Source organism: Protopterus annectens, chromosome 2.part0, assembly GCF_019279795.1.
Source record: "Protopterus annectens isolate FY-2018-M chromosome 2.part0, PAN1.0, whole genome shotgun sequence".
Taxonomy (NCBI): Eukaryota; Metazoa; Chordata; order Ceratodontiformes; family Protopteridae; genus Protopterus; species Protopterus annectens.
In genome coordinates this window covers 104,261,044-104,284,672 of record NC_056728.1, presented here as the reverse complement: position 1 = coordinate 104,284,672, position 23,629 = coordinate 104,261,044, and positions in this window count along the sequence as shown.

The window sequence follows — 23,629 nt, the reverse complement described above, 5'->3', positions numbered from 1 at the left end:
GTGTGGTAGGAGGAGAGGGTTGTCTGTGTGCATGAGGCAATTTCTACATTGCCTCAAGATGCCCAGATTCATCAGATAGACAGGAGAGAACACTGGGAGCTGACATTTGACATGGCTGAATAAAAAACTATTTCCCTCTAGGCAAGTGAGAAAAGTAAGTACAAAAACTGTTTTCTTCTAGGTAATGAGGAAGATAGAATGCTATAGTAATTAATAACTTATTCAGTGCTTACAAGTTCTGAACAAGTGCTGAGCATGAACAAGCAAATTTAAGTGTTAAAACTAAGAATCTGTATCTGCACTAGATGAGTTACAGGACAGAAACAAGTGCAAATGCAGGCTTTCAAATCAGAAAGTTGAGAGAGATGGAAAAGATTGCCCAAACAGCCAGTAACTACAGTTTCTGGGCCAGAACCATTCTTTATGCAGTGGACATGTTACCTAGTGCTTACCACTACCACTGATAAGCTAGAAGGCTTCCCTCTAACACAGAAAGGCTTGGGGGGACTCAGAAGCTTACATACAGTCCTGGATACAGCAAATATGTATCTGGACTACACTAGTTACAGGAAAGGTAGGAAACAGGCTTACACTATTTTGTTTTTACAGAAAAGTAGCTAAAACAGCAGTGAAGACAATTCACATGCAGTGCAAGCTAGCACACTTTGAGTATGTAGCAATATTAGACCAAACACAGTTTAAAAAATGCAATTAAATTAAAATGGACTAAAAGCAAGTGCAGAAGGAGTTTATTAGGTAGAATGTGGCAAATAGATGGGACTGGGAGAGTGTCCCAAATCAAATCTGCAGTGGGGCAGGCAACGGCAAAAGCCACCAAATTTAAACTAAGACCCAAAAATAGGGAGGGTGGGTGGTACAAAATACTTTTAGCAGAGCTCTGAAAAAACTATAAGCAACAATTAACATTACAAACTCTAAAACGAAAAAATAATACTTAGCTCTGTATACTTCCAGCTAGATTGAAAAGCAGTCTCTCAGAACACAGATTCCAGCAATTAAATGCAGGCTGTTACTAACAGGTCTAATTCTAGATCTAAATTCTAATCTAGTCAAGTGATCCTTGAGTTAGATAACACACAAGCTGTAAAAAACAGTTATACCAACTGAAGACACAGCAGAAAATAGTGGGAGGTGGGGAAAACACTTTCAGCAAAGATTTGAAAAACAATAAGCAACAATTAACAGTACAAACTCTAAAACCAAAAAAAAAATACTTCTGTTGTTAGTAGATTGTGATGCAGAGAAAGCATTCAGCCAAGTGAGCTAATATTTTATGAGACATGCAAAGCAAGCATTTGCATTCCTTGATACAATAATAAGGTTAATTATGGTGATAGTTGTGTATGAACAGAAGAAACAGACAGGAATGCCCTCTTTCCGCTTTATTTGCTTTATATTTAGAGCCAATGGCAAAGAAAATAAGGGACTTTGAAATTCAAGGATATAATTGATATGGTACTCAAGAAAAGTTGGCTTTATTTGCAGATGATAGTATTTTGTTATTAATAAATACAGAAAAGAAACTCTTGAGACAGTTTCAATTGTTTTTCCAATATAAAATTAATGAAGGTAAAATGAAGGCTAAATCCATAAATTATGTACTCACTCAAGAATTGGTTCAGTAATATCCATACTTATAGAAACATGATAAGATGAAGTATTTAGGAGTATGGATTTCAAGGGTCTATATTGAATCACTGAACGCTTAGAAAAGCGAACGCTGATTCATTGACCCCATGTAAGTGAAAGCTTACAATCTCGAATACTCAGAACAGTGATTTTTTTTCCTAGGGAAAAAAAATTGCTGTTCCGAGAAACACACACACAACACACGCACACCACAAACTATTTCTAATGAGGGAGGCTGTGCCTCCCACCCCCCACCCCCACTTAAATATACCAACTCCGAGACCGAACTACAGTAACGAAGAAGGCAAAATACCAAAGGTGGCCAAACAATTTCTTTCCCAGGGAAAGAATTCGCTTATATGCCACTTCGGTATTTTGCTGTTCCGCGCTATAAAGTTAGATCAAGACGCATTCAAAAAAATGCATCTTCGATCAGCTAATAGGGAACCGGATTAGAAAGGTTTCTGTTATAGCAACTAAGAATACGAGGAAAGAGAGTAAAAAAAAGATAATACAAAAACTGAGAAACAGTTTTTGTTTATGGATATAGACAGTAAGATATAAGTGGTGAAAATGTTTTTAGTCCCTTAAATTTTATTTACAGATCAAGCATATTTTTATCAACCAGAAGATCAGTGGTAGACAATAATTAATAAAAAATTGAAAACATTTCTCTGGGAGAGAAAGAGGGTAAGAGTTAAGTGAGATAAGTTGATCCTCCTAGTAGAAAAAGGTGGTTTAGGATTACTTGATTTGAAGTAGTAACTAAATGGATCAACACAAAGCTACAGAAAGGTTTTATGTACATGCTCTTTATTGATTAATTACTTTACTAATTTATGGTTTGGTGAAGTCATGTGATTGTATCTGTATGCTTATTTAAAAATTTTTATAGAAGGTTAACATCCAGTTCTGATGAAGTCCTTTTGGGACAAAAGCACTTAAATGGGATGTCAATCGTGTTTTGTAAATAAAGTTGTTTTACTTGGATACTTGGATCCTGCTGGTGAAGCTGAATGGTTAGACTACATTTTGGTTCTTACCTGATTTGAAGGAACATTTTAGAGCTAGACAGTTAAGACATTTATACAAAACACAAGCAAAAGATTATAATTCAAAGTGGAAAGTGATGATGGGGGGATTCAAGAAATTAGAAAAAGAGTGGGATAGTGGATGCAGATTCATAAGGAGAATAATAACCATACACAAGCTTATATCCTTAAAGTGGCAAAAAGTATGCCAAGTGCTAAGCCAATATGGGAATTGAGAAAGGGGATTTTGCCAATAGGGATGGTACTAGAGAGGTACAAAAATAGGCAAGAGGGAGCTGAAATTTAATGGAGAAAACTGGCAAAGAAACCAGGTTACTGAGCAGGAATAACTAGAGAGGGAGAGGTGTTAGAGTCAGATAAGGCCAAGAAAAAGGTTTGACTGCAAGTTAGAGAATGCAGTCCCATCAGGGATTGATTGAGTACAGGCAAAGAGAAAATGGTAGTGGAGTCCTAATCGAAATACTTGGTCTGGTAGAGGGTTTGGTTGAATCTAGAACAGAAGCAGGGGTTCAAAATTGGGTAATTAGTAGGGCATATAAAATATTGTATGATAACTATAAGAATAAATCACAGGAGGTTAGAAAAGATTGAGAAGAGAGACTGAAAAAGCAATTTTCAAGGGAACAATGGGAGGGCATATGTATAGTTCCCAAGTATACAACAAAGTCCAGAAAGGTTAGGATTTTTGCTTGGAGAGTGCCTGCATAGATATTTTTGTACCCCAAGCAGACATCAAAGAATTTTTAGTCAGGTAGATAGCGAATATTGTGTAGATAGCAAATGTTGTAGTTGTAGTAGGGAAGAAAATAAGGTAGCTGGAAATGTTTTTTGGGGGTGTAATGAGTTGACAGATTTTAAAAATGCCCTACAGAGTATGCTATCAGAGACACTGAGGTAGCAAATGGCTGTAACAAAGGAAATTATTTTTCTGAGCTCTAAAATAGGATCTAAATTTCCTAGACATAGTAATGCCTTACTGTAAGGCCTTATTAAGTGTAATTCTGTTGCCTGCCAAAAAGTAAGTACTAGAAAATGGAAATTAAAATCTAAACCAAATGTACTTGAAGCACTGAATATTATAAAAGAGTTAAAAAACCTGGAAGATGTACCTTTAGAAAAGAGAAGGAGCAAATTACATAGAAATAAGTGGAATCATTGAGGACAATACATGTAGAATAGTGTGCAGGAGGAAGAGGGGAAGGGAGGAATTTATGTAATGTTTGACTGTAAGTTAATTGTTACAAAGAAAGAAAACATATGTAATGTTTAATATATTTAAATGGAAAAACACTGATATGGTGTGTTTTCTTTACTATTAATGTATATGTACGTATGTCCTAAGTGATAATTAAAGATGTTTAAACAAAAACATCACTACCACAAACAGCAATACGACCATCCCAGTGATGACAGAGTACCACCGTCACACATGATGTTCTGTGAAGTAGATCCTAGGTCTTGCACCATTGGCCTAATAATCACCTATGAACCTAAATGACAGCTGCTCTGCATGCATATGAAATGAGAAAGGGAAATATTATAAATCACACTGATATATGTATATAGAATATTCAAACATGGAATTCACTATCACCATTTTGCCGCAGTAAAGCTGCTGATGATACTTCACCAAATAAAAAGGCCCTGTATAACAGTTTAAGGCCTATACAGAAAGGAGGAACAGACTTCACTGCCTTTAGACCTATAAATATATTGCCACCTTGTCCAAAATACTTGAAAAAAATGTATTCAAAAAGTATTGCTAAACAACTGCCATCCCTCACATAACATGGATTCTGCCCTTCCCATAGCACTAACACTGCACTTCTAACCTTTGTAGATACTGTCAATAAAGCTAGAGATAAAGGCAAACTATTCTTCTCCTTATTTCTAGACTTGTCTAAAGCCTTCAACACAGTTTGTCACAACAAACTTCTGCTTCAAATGCCAATCAATATATTGCCAGTAGGTGTGTGTGAGTAAAATGGAATTCCTCCCTCTCTCCATACTTCCCAGTTGCCCCAGGTTTTCCACAAGGCTCTAGCCTTGGTCCCCTCCTCTTTATCATTCTCAGCAGTACTCTCTACATATCCACAAAACAGGTCTCCCTAATACAATACACAGATGAGTCCACACTCATATGCATATGATACAACCTAGCACATCTCCAAAAAATTATTCAGAGAACTTTAATAGCCACTAAAACATAGCTTTTTACCTCACAACTCATGCTGTACCCCCCCAAAAAAATTAAAATCCTCTCTCTCTCTTAATAATCCAACTATTGAAGTCACTTCTCATTGCAAATTATTAAGTATGATAGTGGATGATAATCTTAAATTCAACCTCCATATACAAAATTGCTTAAAGAAATCATCAAAAACTAGGGATGCTTTACAGAGCCCAAAACATTCTCACCAGCACAAGTAAAACTATACTTGCCACTACTTAACCTCCTACCATCACTCCTTTATGCCAGTCCCATCATTACTGCCCTCCAGCATCACAAAAATCAAAAATTGGGCAATACTGTAATAAAGTGTCTAAATTTGCAGCAAATACCCCTTTCAGAACCCACCACTGTTCAACACTAAAAAAACTAAATTGGTTAAAACTACCCCATCAGAAAAACCTGTGTCAGCATCTTACCACCTATAAAATTATTCAACATCCATCTGCTTGTTTAGCAATAAGCATGATTCTACAAAACTATGTTCCCAAGTGGTCATTATGATACAATGACCAAAACCTTTTCTCTGTCCACAAAACTATGAAATCTGCTGGGCATGGTCTGTACTCATTCCATAATGCTAAGACCTGAAAATCCTTACCGGTATCCATCAGGTCAATACCCTCCCTCCCATAATTTAAAACCATTCTGAAAGACTTCCTAGCTACAATTTGGCTCTGTTCTTGTTCAATCCCTGGATGGCAGAGCAGTTGGCATAATGGTTAAGGTTTTTGCCTCCCATGCACAAGGTATGAGGTTTGACCTCTGGCCAATGCCTGTTTGGAGTTTGTATGTTCTCCATGTCTATCTGTAGAGTTATTCCTACCTCAAAAAACATGCTGAGTGTTTCCATCTCAAGCTCAGCAATGAATGGAGATGTGGGCAGCAGCATATACTCTACATGGTGCCCTAAAGGGCAACCACTTTAGGCATCTACTGTGGTACACAGTATCCTCAAGATAGGAAAATGTGGATCACAGACTGTGCCCTCTGGCATGGCTAACCACTCAGTGTAAAATATGGCTCTAGGTTATTTGTTCATGTTGACTAATGTCGCCAAATGGCATGGGTATTTACCAGTGATAAGGGGATTGAGGACACGGCCTACTCTGACTTACACTAGGGACACATGCTAATGGTGGGAGGGGTGTATGTGCCCCTATTGGCCAGTGTGTGCCAGCCATAAAGCCCAGCAGCCAATAAGCTAATGGCTGGCTATTGCTCAGTTGCCCAGCCTGTGTTACCTGGGATACCTCTGTTGAACAAAAGCTGGGCATAAAACCAATCAACCTGTCAAATATGAACTAAGAATTGCTACGCTCAATAGGTAGGTTCATTGACAGGATGCAGCTTGGAAGTGGCTAGCATAATAATATGGAGGAGGCTGGACATCCTATATAGCCAAGAGACAAGATGGAAGAGTCGTGCAGTAAAGACACTTGGCTTGGGATCCAGAGTCTACTACTCAGGAGGAAGGCAAGCTAGAAATGGTGTAGGAATTGTGGTGAGAGAGAGGCTTCAGAAGGCAGCGAGGAATATTATCAGAATTAGTGACAGACTCATGGCAGTGTAATAATAGGGCAATATTCACAATCTCAGCCAATGCCCAACAGCAGGGTTGTGATAGTGAGGAAAAGAGTGCATTCATTCAATAGTTGCAGGACCTACTAGATAAAGCAGGACAACATGAATTGGTGTTGATAATTAGTGACTTGAAGGCACATATAGGGACAGACAGAACAGGATATGAGGACTGTCTGGGTCCACATGGGTGGGGCAACAGGAAAAAAAGGAGACCCCATTTTAGACTTGTGTCTGGCAAATGGCTTGATAGCAGCCAACACACGGTTCAGAAAGAGAGAGAATTACAAGATTGCATACAAGAGTGGCCAACATGCAACTTAGGTTCCTCCAAGTTAGGAAAAGGCATTGGTATAGAATCAGTGGTTGCAAAGTCATCCCTAGTGAAACAGTTGACCCACAGCATAAACCACTGGTTGCCACAATCAGCTGCAAGCAATGGTCAGAGAAGGCTCTTAGGTCAACAGATAACAAGATGAAGAGCTGGACGTTGACTGGAGTGAAAGTACAACAATTACAGTAATTACTCAGGACTCTAGCACCTGAAGAAAAGGAGGAAATAGTTGGAGTTGAAGAAGAATAGCAGTGCCTCAAAACAGCATGTGTGAGGACTACAGAACAGATATGTGGCTGAGCCAGGTATACAAATAAGGTACATAAGGAAAGCTGGCGGTGGAATGCAGAAGTCCAAGAAGTCATAAAAGAAAGAAGGAAAAAGTGGGAAATAGAAAAGACGGTGAAGGCTAGGAAGGAATATGGTTGGCTAACAAAGAAACTAAGAAGCGAGATGCAATAGCAAAGAATGGGATATCAAAGGCACTCTACCAGCTTCTTGAAAGTTACTCAGTGGGTGGCACAAAGAAAGTATATCAGGTTGCAACTCAAAGAACAGAAAGATAAAGACGATAGTCAGACACCCTTCATAAGGGATGCCAGCAACAACTTGCTCAGCAGTCCACAGGACACCAAAGGCAGATGGAAGAGGTACGTCAAGCAGCTTTTAAATGAAGAAAACCCCACAGAAGCTGTACTGCCCCACACACAGCCTATGATGAGAAAAAAAGATGAGCCCACTGTAGAAGAAGTAAGAATAGCAATTAGGAAAATGAAGTCAGGGAAAGCAGCAGGCTCACATGAGGTCACAGTAGACATGATAAATATGCTGGGTGAGATAGGAGAGAAATAGCTCCTGAGGGTACTAATAGCAATGTGGAGAGAAAGGTTTATCCCAGATGACTGGAGAATAAGCATACTTGTGCCAGTGTATAAGAACAAAGGGGACTTCCACAAATGTGGGCAATACAGAGGTATCAAACTCCTGTCATACTGCATGAAATTTCTGAAGAGGATGACTGATAAATGGGTGCGTAGAGTACTAGAAAGCAAGATGGGAAATGAGCAGTTCAGATTCAGATCAGGATGCAGTACAACTGACCCAATGTTTGCAGTGATACAGATAGTTGAGAAGAAGCTAGAGATGAGGAAAGATTCAAAACTGGGCAATCCTAGACTTGGAGAAAGCATATAACAAGGTCCCAAGAAAGCTGATTTGGGCAATGCTGTGGTGGTTCAAAGTCCCAGAAACATTGCAGAATTAGTGCAGGCTATGTACAAGGACCAAATGACTCAAGTATGAACAGTGTTCAGCCTCACAGAGGGGTTCCCAGTTAGAGTGGGTGTGTTCACCTTTGAGCCCACTGCTGTTCATGCTGGTGATAGACTGCATTAGCAAACAGGTCAGAGGGGACAAAAAAACAAAGTTGCTGTATGCAGACAATGTGGCATTACAGGCAGACTTGAGCAAGAACTTCAGCAAAGAATAGGGGAATGGAATGCAGAACTGAAGGCACATGGGATGAAACTAAGTACAGTTAAGGCAGTGGTAATGGCAGCAAAATCAGAAGAAGCTGAGAACCAAGATAGAAGGGAAGATAGTGGAACAGATTAATAGCTTCCAGTATCTGGGAGGTGTGGTTGAGGAGAAGGAAAGTCTGAATGAAGAGGTCAAAGTGAGAATCAGAGGGCTGCAGCTAAATGGCATAGACTGTCAGGTGTAGTGTATGATTAAAAAAATGCCAAAGAAGCTGAAAAGTAAGGTGTACAAAAACAGTGATGTGACCAGTACTGCACGGTACAGAAACCTTGTCAGTAGAGGCACAGCAGATGAGAACGCTAGAGGTGATGGAAATGAAGTGCCTGAGAAGGGTGGTAGGATGCACACTGTGGGACAGAAGAAGAAATGAGGACATAAGAGCAGAAGCCAAAGTTACTCCAATTGTAGAAAAGATCAAAGAGAACAGATTATGGTGATTTGGACACGCATGCAGAAAATCAGAAGGTAATCTGGTGAAGAAGATTTGAAATAGACAGGAAGAAGCTAAGAGGAAATGAGGGCTTCCAGCAAAGAGGTGGATGGATTTTGTGATAGAAGATTTGTCACAGTCAGGTATGAGTGTCGAAGAAGGCAGGAGTGTGTCATTGAATCGCGAGAGAGATGGCAACAGTTTACACAACACCCCAACCCTATGTAGAAAATGGGAAAAGGGGGCTATTGACAATGATGATGACTCTCCCTTCTTCACTCACTTCTTTACTTCAATCTTTTTCGCTCCCCCCTAATGCTATTTCTAAATATGCCATAACCACGTTTTTCTTTCACTTCATATTGCAAATCCTGTTTGTATAATATTGACTTACTTCAATTTCTCTGTAAAGTGGCTAAAATTTCTCTAAACATTAAATCATTGTCATGTAAGTTATATTTATTCCTAACCAATGTTTTCACAGTATGTCTAATATGGTATAATTATTTAAATTGTACATGTTTTATATATTATTTTTGAAGACTGTAAAATTATTGTTCTTAAAATGTTTCTGTAATATTTTAGAGCTTTTCTCCCCGAGTCTCTGCTAAAAATGGGCACCTACCCAGTTGGACTTTCCCGGTAATCAAATGTCAATAAATAAATAACTACAAATAAAATTCAAAAAGAAAAAATATGTACTTCATATATATTTATCTATAGTCTCTTCACAAGCTACTTCTATTCTTTCAAGAAGATAAATTAGAGGCAGGTCACCACGATGAAAAAAGGAAGATATTTATTTTTGAACAAACAAGAAAAATGATGAGCGCTTTCGCGTGTAACAAATCACGCTTCTTCAGATCTACTATGTACAATTCATTGAGGTCTTTTATACTAAAACAGGTTAGTTAATTAAATAATTAAACAATTCAGCAACTCATTAGTGTAAAATCGTGTCACAAAAAAGCATCAACAACTTAGCTTAGAAAAAACATTCCAAAGCTAGTGAGCCTATATCAACTAACCTATACAATCATTCAATTTATTACAACCTTGAAAAGGTAAAAGTAAATAAAAAATGAATATGAACATAAACATAAATATAAATATAAATATATATAAATATAGATAAACACATAAACAAATAAAAATGTATAAAACGTAACAAAACCATGAAAAAAGGATTGCATGAAATGCATAAAAATGCATGGGGAAAAAACATGTGTAGAAAAAGTAAACACATAATGCATAAAAAAGTTATAAATAAGATGAAATATCCATAAAAGATCTAAAGTGTAACATATATATATATATATATATATATATATATATATATATATATATATATTGTAATGTCAATATATATATAGGAATATATATACATGTAAACCCTCTTAATATGAGATAAATCGATAAATAATTGCATATAATGGACAATGAAGAAGTGTACCTATACATATGTAATGAAAACACTCTAACTACTCTATTTAAATCTACGTTTCTTTAAAAAAGATCTGATGCTAACGTAAGAATTAAGGCCTGGTGGATATTGTGCCCTTAATTTCAATATCCAATTTAGCTCTAAATTTTCTAAATTATTAAAATTATCTCCTTTTCTTTCACTATAAGTACTCACTTGTAATACCTTAAACACAAAACTATGGCCATGACATTCCACAGTATGCTTAACTAGCACATTTTTTAAGTCCAGCTTTTTAATATCATACAAATGTTCTTGAATTCTATCTCTTAGGCGTCTTGTGGTCATGCCTATATAGAAAACTGGGCATGACTCACAGTTAGCCAGGTATATCACATTTTTCGCTTCACATGTAGCTGAGAACCTGGGTTCAAACCTATAGTGTAATTCTGGAAGCACAAAGGATTGTTGTTTAGCTATCCAAGGGCACATGCTGCATCTGCCACATGCATAAGTACCAAAAGTGTTAATATTAATGTTGTTACTAATTGTACCTATTCTTTTCTTCTCAATACATAGTAACCTCTTCAGGTTTTCCATGTTTTTATATGTAAAAACTGGGTGGTCATCTATTATGTTTTTAATTTCTGTATCGGCTGTCAAAATGTGCCAATTTCTAGAAATAATATCTATAATGTACTTATTATCACTAGTGTAGCTAGTTTGAAAGAACACCCTACGGTTGTCATACTTCTTGTTGCTATAATTATGATTATAGGACCTCACATTTGGGCGACTTGTGTCAGGGGTATTTGATAGCAAAAAGGAGTCTTTTATTCTGGCTACCATTGCTGCATTGTAGCCCCTATCCAAAAAGAGCCTTTCAAGTGTGTTATATTCATTTTTCTGCTCTTCATCTTCCTGACATAATTTATTAACCCTCATATATTGTCCCTTAACTATATTGTTAAAGACAAACCTAGGATGCATGCTGTTGTAATGTAAAAAAGTATTTTTATAGCATGGCTTCCGAAACAGAGACGTGGACAGACCTCCCCTTCCGTCCTTAGTAATGGTCACATCTAAAAAATTAGCACTCGTTTCAGAATATTCAATGGAGAATTTAAGAAAATCTGTTGTACTTTCTAATTCAAATATGAAGCTCATTAGATCTTCTGCAGTACCTTCCCACACCAATAGAATGTCATCTACAAATCTTCTGTACAGTAAGATGTTTTTGAAGCCTTCATGTGTAAATACAAATGAGGTTTCCCAGCTGTACATGACTAGGTTCGCGTAGGTGTTGGCGCAGGGGGTGCCCATAGCAACACCCCACTGCTGAATATAGGTGTGATCATAAAACATCAAGATGTTATTATTCAAAACCAATTCCAACGGTGTATTTATTAGGATCTGTTCATTATTGCCATATAATTGGCTATTATTGAGCAAGTCCCTAATGGCTTCAAAACCATAAGGATTTGGGATGGCCGTAAATAAATTTTTGACATCTAGAGTCACCAATAAACATGAATCTGAAACTATGCAATCTATGATCTTTAAGTCCTCCAACAGCTGATAGGAGTCCCTCAAAATAGTTGGAATGTTAATTACCAAAGGTCTTAACTTTTTCTCAATGTATATCGACATGTGTTCAGTTACCCAACCTTCTCCTACTACTATAGGACGAAGTAGTGGTGGAACGACGCCTTTATGCATTTTGGGGAGGCCTTTAATATAGGGTATAACTGGATGTTCTATAAGAAAAACTGAGTAAAGCTCATGATTTATCTGTCTGCACATTAATAGATCGTATAATTCATGGTGCACTTCATCAATTTATCTTCTTGACATTTGTTTGGCGTTTTTGGAGGTATCTTCAAGAGACAGTTCTGCTTTTTTTGGCTACTTCTATTCTTTGCTTTCCATCTTTTTATAAGTAGTGGCTTGTGCTCTTTTAAGACAATGTGTACATATAGTGCTATGTACAGTACTATGTCCTGCTTTATTAATTACAAGGAAGCCCAATGACTCCATACCAACTTTCCTTGAATGAAAAGTGGGTCTTTGGTAACAACATGCAGGTAAGAATTCCTCTCTGTTTTCCTCTCTCCAGTATACAGCGTAGTTAACCAGAGCTGACCATTGAGATTGGTTGTATTCTTGTAGTCCTGCTCAAAAGGCATGGACAGTATAAGAAATAGTAAATGTGTGCAGCCTTAAGTTATACATCACCAAAATCCATTTCTGTGAGAGAAACACAACAATTAACTTCAGCAAAAACAACCTTACAAAATGTGTGCCATGGAAGAAAGTGATAAAGAAAGCTAATATTTTTTCAGTCTAGGATTAGTGGTATCAGAGAAGGATAATTATCTTGTCCTATAGTAGACTTTGACTTGTCTGGAAACATACTGAAAATCTAGTAGAGCACTACTACACACATAAAAGGGTTCTTTTGTTATTTATTATTTGGATTTGTTAATCAGATTATCAGTCTGATCTCTGTGGACTCTTTTTGGCCATAACGTGGATCCAAAGGGCAAAGGCTATATGCACAGACCTTTTTTTATCTGTTTGTTGACAGGGTAAGCCTACTGGACACAACTGTCCCTTTTCAGGGGACTTTCTGGTGATATCACTTGCACAGAGTCACACAGTAAGAAATGGAGTTGAAGGAGTCAAACCCTATACCCTGACACAGGAAGCAGTTAATTAACAAATCAAAGCTTTAGTCCTATGCACCAACTGCCAGTCTGTAACAGCAGTTTATTAATGTTTTTGGTGACAAGGAAGGAAACTGGAGTACGTGAAGAAAACCCATTTCAACACAAGAAAAACATACACATTCTATACAAGTCATCATTAAAACTCATGACTGAGTAAATCCTAAAGCCACTGTTCATTTGTGTTTTGAGTATTTGTTTCAGTGGTCTGAGAAAACTTTAATGTTAGCAGATTAGATGAGTTGGGACCCAAAAGTAGACTGTATATCCTCTGAGTCCATGGTCATGCATCCAACATATAACAGCCTGCTTTACTGGCCCAGTAGGTTTATTTGCATAAGCAAATTCTAGTGATTTGGATTTTACAGAATGCAGTTTGTGTAAATTTGCATACTTTCTTTTTTTTTTCCTACTTAAATGTAAGACTTACAGTATTTTTAACAGAACTAAGTGGGTCATGTTTGTAAGACTTCTCCTCCTCTGTGTTACTATCTGACTGCTGGGATATCGCTGTGAATGGTTCTATAGGACTCAGTCATTCTATAAAACAGTGTAAGGATGAGAAATAATAGCAACTCTTGCGACAGAACCTGCTTTCATCCCTTATGATGTTTGGCATATACCCACTCAGACAACAAAGGGAGAAATGACATTCCAATTTACACATAAGAGGAAATTGCAACACCCATTTTCTAAACCTACTACAGCAAATTATACAAAAGTGATAGAAGAAATAAGGTATATGAAGGAAACAGATATGAAATGTAGACCAGGTCAAGATGTGTCCAGTTTGGGGCTCATTTAATACAAATATTGCATAAAAAACATATTTATTTACCATTACCACTAGTTTAAGATTTAATAGCACTGTTGAAATTGTGCTGCATAGTTTAGGGAGAGCTGAAATTTCCTCTTCTGTCCTTTTTGTTTGTGCATTTTTTCTCTCTCTCTTTCTCTCTCTAATGTTGTACAGAGGGTGGAGGGTGCTACATTGGTTTATTAGGTTTATAAGACTAAAGACTGTCATACGACAACAGGGATAGTGTTAACAATACATAGACATGTACAAATTCAATGTGAGTATTCTCTGCTGATAATTATCTGAGAGGATCTAAAGTCATAAATCTACTAAGCTAAGCACTGTGCCCAACTGCCTTGTACATCTACACAATGTTTTTTTTAGTTTATGAAGCAGAATTACACTAAACAGTTGACAGTGCAATCTCTCGTACATCTCTCTCAATCTCTCTCTCTCTCTCTCTCTCTCTGTCTCTCCCCTGCTGCATTACACAGAAATATTCTTTTTTTGTTCCATTTCACTTGTGCTGGTTCTACCATTCGTCTCCCACTGAGTTTGCTGACTCACCTAGATAGCAAATTCTATATATTATCTCTATCATATCAAGAAATGCTAGCCCTGGCAGCTTCCTTAACTTGGTCATTGCTTCCTCAACAATAGTAAAAGTAAGCACTTATTCTATAGAAAATGTTAGCACTGCTGGGAAAGCCAGCTTATATTTAACTATTTAACTTTATGTCTCTTACTCTCCTTAATAACTTGTATTAATTGTAGTATGTTATGTTGTGTTTGTGTGTGTTGTTTTGTTTGTTTTAGTGTAGTTAGGTAGGTGTGTGTGTGTGTGTGTGTGTGTGTGTGTGTGTGTGTGTGTGTGTGTGTGTGTGTGTGTGTGTGTGTGTAGTCGCAATTGTGCTATTCGCGGTTTTGGGTGTTCAGGTACGTGGGTATTTGACTATTCAGTCTCAAAATACTGAAATTCGACATGTCAGTATTTTGAGATTGTCTAGTGAATCCATGTGGCAACAGGAATGTGAGCGTACCAGTATGCTTGCACTTACCTACTAGGTGGGCTTGTGAAATGTTGCTGTGCAGCCAGCAGTGACATAGCTGACTTGTTTGCCTAATGTAGTAGTCATAGGGACTACCAGAGTTTGATCCAGACACACCAGCTCTTATCCACAATACATTTCACTGTTCCTGGCCATTGATGGAAGGGTAGCTCTTCCTGTTGTTGAAAGCTGTCTAAAATCTTAGTTTTTGCAAGCATTGTATGGCTTCCACCATGTAGCTAAGCAGGCTACATCAAAAAAGTCATGCAAGGGATAAGCTTTGTTCCCTGCTATGTTGGGGAAACAGATGTGCATATCCACAAGTGTCAGCAATTTATTAAGGTATGTCTTCAGTACTCTGCAGCCTGTGAAATTCTTAGTATTTCACCTCGTTTGTCTCTAGGAGGCCCCTGTAACCAGAATGGTAAGTACTACTTAATTAATTAATGGACATGCTCCACCTCAAAAAATCCAAATCCACCAGAGCCACGAGAGCAAGAGACTTAAACCTCAACACGGATATAAATAAGACGTGCTGGAGGGACAGATTCATCACCCAGAGACTCCCTACACTATGGAACAGAATCCCAGTCCATGTGAGGCAGAGCCCCTCACTGACTCTGTTCAAGAGAAATCTTGATGAGTGGATGGGAGATCGTAGGTTTACCCCGGGAATCATCTCTGTGTCACTGCTGGACAGAGGCACAGCAAGCTAATGGGTATAGTATTCTCATCCTAAGGGGTGGTGAAAGCCACACACACTCTGGCTAGGCTTATAAATGCCCTAGGGCAGATATCCTAGTATGAACCTATGAACCTATGAACCTATGAACTTATATATTAGTATTCATTCTTATGGGAAGACCACTCAATCCTCCAAGTTCAGTTTGTGGCCATACAGATCAACCAATGCCTGTTATTATGACTTGTTCGACTTAGAGATTGTCTTGGAGCTACTGACCCCTCATATAATATGATATATTCCATGACTATATCATTTTTGGTCACAGCTCCTGAAGCCCAAAAGCACTCCCAGATGGAGAACAATAGTATTAAGAAATATGGGTGCTCCGGTTTCCTCCCACATCCCAAAGACATGCTGTAGGTGGATTGGACACTCTAAATTGGCCCTAGGCATGAGTGCGTGCATGTGTGTGCCTTCTGTGGAAAGTTGGGTGCTGGGCTGGCAACTCGATACCATAAAACTCCACTGCCAATCATGAGCGGACAGGTGATCCGCTGTAGCGACCTCTAACCAGGAAAAAGCCAAAAGAAGATTTGCTGTTTTAGTGGTGAGGCATCTGTTGCTTCTAACATTACCTACAGATGCAATTCAGAAGGTTTGGGGGTTCTTTTTACCTTAAGACACAGATGTAACTGATCATGTGACTTTGTACCTATTATGAATCTCTGCATACTTTGAACACTCTTTATTTACATCTCATTATACACTCATTAGACATGCTTGTTTATTTGCATGTCATTACATTTCCATTAAGCTGCTAAAATACATTTTGTTTTTTATCTTTATACATTGTAAGCATGTGTAATCTCAAGGGTTAACTGTATCACTCATTGCCCGAAAGTTTAGGGTTTGAACATCGTAGATAATTAATGACCAAAATATTATATACCGATTTCCCAATTATCTTTGAATTTTTACAAAGCCTTATGCATGCTGTAAATAGTGGAATAATGTAACAAATTTAAACAGTGTCTGCTATTGTAATATTTTGAGAACTTAGCTCTCTGTGCCCCCTATGAATCGTGGCACTGCCCACTAAGATCAGTACACAGACCTAGAAATACATATATATATATATATATACACACACACACACACACACACACACACACACACACACACACACACACACACACACACACACACAAACACCACAAACGTACACTGTCAGTGAAGGTTTTGCTAAGGAAAGTTTTAGTAGGTAATCTTATCTCTGTTAATTTTCATTAGATAATGTGCCAAAGAGTATAGCGATATTCCATTATTGAATGAAAGTTTTATGACATGTTGTTAATGTACAGATATAACCCAATAAAAATTAAATTTACTGGGTTATCACAGTGTATCATGCTTCTGTGTAGGACTAGCTTAGTCCTGCATGGAAGCGACCATTTAGGAGCAGGATGGCAGTGCATCATGCATATTAATGAGGCGCATTGCCCAAGCTCCTAGGCTTACATGGAGCATGCAAGAGTGTAGGGGGCGTGTCTGAGAGCAGAGCTCTCAGAATAAATGCACCCCCGCAATGAAGAACAGTAGAAAGGGGTATGCAATGAGCGAGACTGCTCACAAGTGACCGCAACAGCAACAGAATGTATAAATAAAATGAAGAAACACTTTTATTTTTTTTTTTAAATCCAATTACAGCTAACCATAGGTGTGCGGGTGTGCCCATCGCTTAGCTACAGTTAATGCAGCTTAAATGGCTGAAGAGGATAACAAGGAAGATATATGCAAATGAAGTAGCATAGCAATAGTGTAGTGGGCAGAGCATTCGCCTTATGAACAGGCATTCCCAGTTTGAGTCCCACTGCAGCAGATCCCATTTTCCATGGCAAAGCACATTATGAGTAATATTTATGTTGCATAACCCACTAAAAAACATATTTTTATGAACTGGAGTACTGCAGTAAATGCACATGTGAGGTGTCAGTGTCATAATGAATAAGGCACTAGTAAGCAAGTTTAAGCACAAATAAGCAGGAGTAAGCATATTTAAGCACTAGTAAGTGGGCTTAAGCTCGTTTGTGTGGCGGTAAGCAATGCCTACACTGCTTACGTAATTCTAAAGCTAACACTGTGTAAGCAGATGTAACGGCAGGTTAGCAGTGCTTACCGTCATGCAAACCCACTTATAACTGCTCAAAAGTGCCTTAATCACTCTGTATCCAATGACCCTTGTTCTGCCCATCAACAAAATAAACAGCCATGAAGATCTCGAACCCAGGACCCTATACACCATAGTCACAGTAGGTAATCACCAAGCCATCACAGAAGTACAGAAGAATGAGGTAGTAGTAAACATGTCCTCACCATAGTATAACCAAACTGAACCTGTGAAAGGAATTAGTATACAGTCATATGTACCATAACCCACTACATAACATGAATATGTGAACTGGAGTACAGCAGTAAGCCCAGAAGTGAGGTGTAATTGTAAAAGAGTGTTGAAGTCCCCAATAAAACACAAGTACCCCACAGAGTGTATGTACACATTAATCATGGATACCAGGCATACATATAAGGTGTAATGAATAATAACTCAATGCCAAAAAGGCATTATAATGAAAGTCTAATGTAAGCAACACTAAGTATTGCAAAGGCCAGCTTAGGAGGTATGAGCAATGTGTAGACCAGCTAACACATTGTGCCCAGTGGTATACCCCTTTAAACAATGCCAACCTTAGGTAAGCAGATTAGCCCATAGCCTAGCCTTTTCAAAACTGGCCAATCACAGAAAAGTGAGGGAAATTGGCCCAACTTAAACCCAAGAGACAGGAATACATCTCATAACTGGTTGTAGCTTCCCCTTGCAGGCACTATGGCAGTAAGGGGAGAAGGAGTGCACTTCCGGGCGCAGCGCTGGTGCATCCAGAAGTCCAAGGTTATGGCAGGACTCCTAGTTAAAGACCACGATCAGGGACTGCTGCAGGGACAGTATCAGGGCTACCAATATAAGGCAGAGGCCTGGGACCTTCTCACCCGTGACCTCACCAGTGCCACTGGCATAGCCCAAACTGGTAAGCAGGTCAGGCACCACTATACTGACCTGAAGCCGCGTAAGGGGGACCTCTTGGAGGAGTGGCTCCAAGAGGCTAGATTGGCAGGGGATGTCCCAGTTGTGTGTAAGTATCATCTCAGTATGTGTGTAATAATTGTCAGCTCAGGTATATCATGGATAGGTATGGCTAAATATTCTTCTTATGTCCCCCACAGCTGCAATGGAGTGGGCCACGAACCAGGAGGCCCTCATCAGTCGCCCAGCGAGACTGTGATGCGAGGCAGGTCAGTAATACTCACACATTTACTGTCACAGGAAATAAAAATAAATGTAGTAGTAAATTAATTGCTTGTATAAAACCTGTAATGTTTAAGGCAAGTACTGCATACATTAGAGAATATGGCAGGAAGAGTATCATATTGTTTGTATGGCAATAAAAGTGTAATAGCCTGACAAAACAGATCTAACTGCTGGACAGCATGTGTATATCCTGGTACCATACAGTAATGTAGATATGCAATCATGTAATAGTACCATAGTATTAAGCACTGTTACCCACACCGTGCACCATAAATTGAATGTGTAGGAATGCCTGTATATGACAGGTGTAATCCCCAGAGACCATTTAGTACAACTGAGAGACATATAGACAGTAAACAGGGAAAATGCAGACAACAAAAAATGAATAGCACATGCAACTGAGATTTAAACTGTTGTTTTTTAGCACATACAGCCACAGTTCGAATCCTGCCAGTTGCAGTAGCCTTCATACAGAATTATCCCCCACAACTGTACAGATATATCCAGAATATCTAGTAAAGTGCCCCATATCTGTTGCCTTTCAACCTGTCCCACTGGGAAATCAGTGGGATGATCCCAGACGTATAGGCAGCAAACAGGAAATATAACTGATTGACACACAGCTATGAGAACAAAGCTGGCACACAAGCAACTCCCCAATACCTTATGTGACTAACAAGTCAGGTATGTCCCATTTACACCCCAACCTGTCAAGCTGTGGTCAGAGTGTGTACAGTAACAGAGTGAGATGTATGTGCATAATAGTAATGTGGGATCTGGTACTGTGTGTGGGAACATTCAGGTAGCACTAATAAACATTCCTCCCACAGGTCTGTCAAATACCAACAACAGAAATATAAGGATGATATGCATTTGCTCTGAATAATGAGGTATTGCACATCACTGTCACCCACACTGTCCTACAACATATAATGGCCTAGAAAATCTGTATATTTGTGTTATAATACAAGGTCAGAATTCATAAGCACAGGGGATTAATAAGACAGAAAGCAGATTGGAGATATACAGCAATATCTACATAGCAGACACAACTGTGATGGACAGTGTTTAAGTTGTAGCAGACACAGCCATGGTCTGAATCCTGGGAGTGGAATTAGATTGCATACAGATTCATACCCCACAACTGTACAGATGAGGCCAGAATGTCCAGTATATGTATCCATATCTGTTGCCTGTCCCCCTGTCCCCCTGATAAGTCTGTGGGATGATCCCAGATGTGTAGCCAGCAAACAGGGAATACAAGTGATTGTCAAACATCATGAGAACACACCTGTCACTGTAGCAACCCCCAAAACTGCTAGGAGAGTAATATTTCAAGTATGTCCTATCTACACTCCCATGTTGTCAAGCTGTGACCAGAGTGTGTACAGTAACAGAGTGAGATGTATGTGCATAATACTAATGTGTAATCCAGAACTTTGTATGGCAATAGTCAGGTAGTGCTAACAAACATTGCTCCCAAAGGTAAGTCGGATACGAACACTGTGCTGAGAAATACAGACCAATGTTAAGTTGTCTATCTCGCCTTCATTCTTGCTGGATGCCACTCTAAAAGCTCGAGAGTTGGTTCCACCGCCCGAGGCTCCCCTTATATCCCACAATGCTAGGCGAGAGTTACCTCAGATCTTTGCGAGGTTGGTTGCTTCTACCGGTTCCTGGTGAGTGTTTGCTTTTATACAAAAAGTTATTCTTTTTTTTAACTTTAATTCTTCTCAAATTAGTGTAGGATATAGTTCTTTATCCCGACCCTATTTTTCCCGTTTTCTTATCAAAAGAACCGTTGGTTCTTCCCTTGGCCTTTGGCCTTCCCTTCCCTAGGGTGTGTTTGTTTAGTTACTTAACTTTTGTGCTTAATTTCTAGTATTTTTACTAAAATTGTTAATTATTTTAGTATTAATAATTTTTCTGACAGGGTATAACTGTGTGTTTGGTGTGTGTTAGTGTACACCTGTCAGTTAGGATAATGTCAAAATTCAAGAAGTGTGATGCGTGCTGTCAGAAAATGTCTCTGACAGACGCTCACACTTTTGCACCTGCAGGACTCCTGTGCTGTGTGCCATGGCTTCAGCCCCAGGGTCCTGCAGGAGAAAAGAACAAGTTAATTTTGAGAGGCTTGTTAAAACCAGAGGATTCCCTGTCAGTTTCAACAGGGAAGCCCTGAGACCTCAGGTTGTTCAACCTTTGCCTTTATCGGCTCGGCTGGAGCCGATAAGACTCAGTCCACAGTTTCTGGATCTTGGAGCCGACAACCAGAAAGAGGTCTAGGTCACCTTCTCTTGGCTCCGTTCATTCGGCTCCAGGATCTCCCCTGCTGTGTGAACGGAGCCAAAGGTCTCATTCCTCTAGGTCATCGAGGCTTTCCGATCATGACCTTCAGAGGGTGGTGAGTCGACTACTTAAGTCCGAGGCACTAGCCCAGATGCTTCAGAGCCCGACTCATCAGTCGGTGCCTGCCCGTCCATCAACTCTTTCCTCCTTCGACTCTTTGAGTTTCGGAACCGAGACTGCGAGACAATTGTCTTCGGCTCCGCTCCGTTTTCTTCCTTGGAGGAATCTCGGCTCGGCCTCGGAGCCATCACTGTCGGTGCCGAGGGGTCCTTAGCTCCTGGCGGGGACCCCTGGCCCTGCCTGACAGGGGTGCTTTCGAGGTCATGCGGAGTGTGTTAGAGCCTGGCTCTACTCCACAGTCGGCTCCGTCAGCCCCTCCCTCTATGCTGCCTCAGGGTAAGTCGACTCACTCCCTCATCCCGGACCGCAGAGAGCCAGCTCCTCAGGAGCCCCTTTGGGATTTCATCCTCTTCGAGGCCTCCTGATTTGGCAGAAGAGCCCCTCGGAAGAGGAAGTGCAAGAGGAAGCACATTGACTCACCTGAGTCTATCACGCCGACACAGATCTGGATGATTCTGAGGTTCCCCGTTCCCCTTCTGAAGATGTCTCATTTGCAGACATTCTGGAGATCCTTAAACAGAGGGAAATTGGCCAGCCCTCAACCTCTGTGTATCTTGAGGCGTTTGGCTCTCGTCCTTCCACCTCCTGGGTGTCCTGACCCCCTCATGCAGGTGGTTGCTAAGAAGGCATGGATGGCTCCTGATTCAGTGGACCCCACTCCCAGGAGACCCTCCAAATTCATCACAGCTCCATCAGACAAGCAATTTTATCAAAGGAGTTTCTGTGGATGCTACGGTGGTAGCTGCCACCACAAAGAAGGAACTGGCTGATCCTTCAGTGCCTGTCCATCCACCTAACAAGGAATCTAGGTCCATGGATAGATGTTCTCCTCAGCGACATTTACCATCGCTGAATTACCTGTGCCATTTCACTCATCTTCAAAGGGACTTGAAAGAGAAAATGAACACGCAGCTGGCTATCCTTAATTCCATTTCCAACCACGAACTCCCCTTTGATGGATCATCTCTTTTGGTCCTCAAGTGAAAGAAACCCTGACTAGGTGCGAGACTGATGGCAAGACCCTTTCTGCCGACTCCTTCTAGGCCTTACCCCAAAGGCCAGAAGGGTGGAAAGATGTGGTTCCGTAAACAATCTCAAGGGACTGAGTCGCTTTTCCTACCAGAGGCAGAGGTGGGAATAACAATGGTAGGAGACGCCCTAGGGGCAGGGGGTCCAAGAGAACCAGGGCAATCGGAAGCCTTCCTGACAAGCCCTTTCAGCATCCCTGAGGTGTTGCCCGACTGCCCATCTTCGGAGGCAGTCGGAAGATTATCACTGTACCCAGAAGCCTGGCTATCCTGACTCAAGACAAATGGGTACAGTCCATCATTGGTTATTCTATCCCCTTTCTTCGTTTTCCAAATCAGTCAAAAATCCCTTCCAGATGTTCCACGGGATATAGCAGCTTTGGAAATTTCAAAACTGCTTGCAAAAAGAGCAATTCAGCCAGTGTCAGCAGACCAACAAGGATCCGGAATCTACTCAAGGTTCTTTTAGTTCCAAAGAAAACAGGGGACTGGAGACCAATTTTGGATCTCAGTGTTTTGAACAGATCAGTCAAGAAAACAAGATTTCGGATGGTCACGCTGCAATCCATTCTTCCCCTATTGGGAAAAGGAAACTGGATGTGCTCTATAGACCTTCAGGTACTATCACATAAAAAGGAACAGACGCTCCAGAAGATTCCTCCGCTTCAGGCTGGGAACCAGTCATTTTCAATTCAGGGCCCTGCCCTTTGGTCTCACCACTGCCCCCCGGGTGTTTACCAAATGCATGGCAGTGGTAGCTTCTCACCTGAGACGACAAGGATTCCAGGTGTTTTCCATATTTGGACGACTGGCTTCTCACAGCTCCCACCAAGCATCTCCTTCTAATGGCCAGAGATTATACTTTTCGCTTGTCAAAAACTGTGTATTTCAATAAATTTCTGTTTTAAATTTAAATACTATAAACATGTCTGCAACGCTAAACTAACCAAAGGATATCAGACATTCAAAAATTGGTGTCACTTCTTCTCAACAACAACAGAGCCAAAGCCAGGTTAGTTCTAAAGGTGTTGGGAATCATGGCAGCGCCATACCTCTCCTCCATTGGCCAGATACCACATGCGGATCCTTCAGTGGATGCTTTTTCTCAATGGTCATACCAGGAACTTCCAATGTCTCACACCATTATGATCAAGCGTGCAAAAGCATCTCATGTGGTGGATGTCTTCCCCAGCTCCTGTTGGGAAGACCATTTGTTCCACCTCCTCCGGTTGCTACTCTGACAACGGATGCCTCCATTATCAGGGCAGGACAG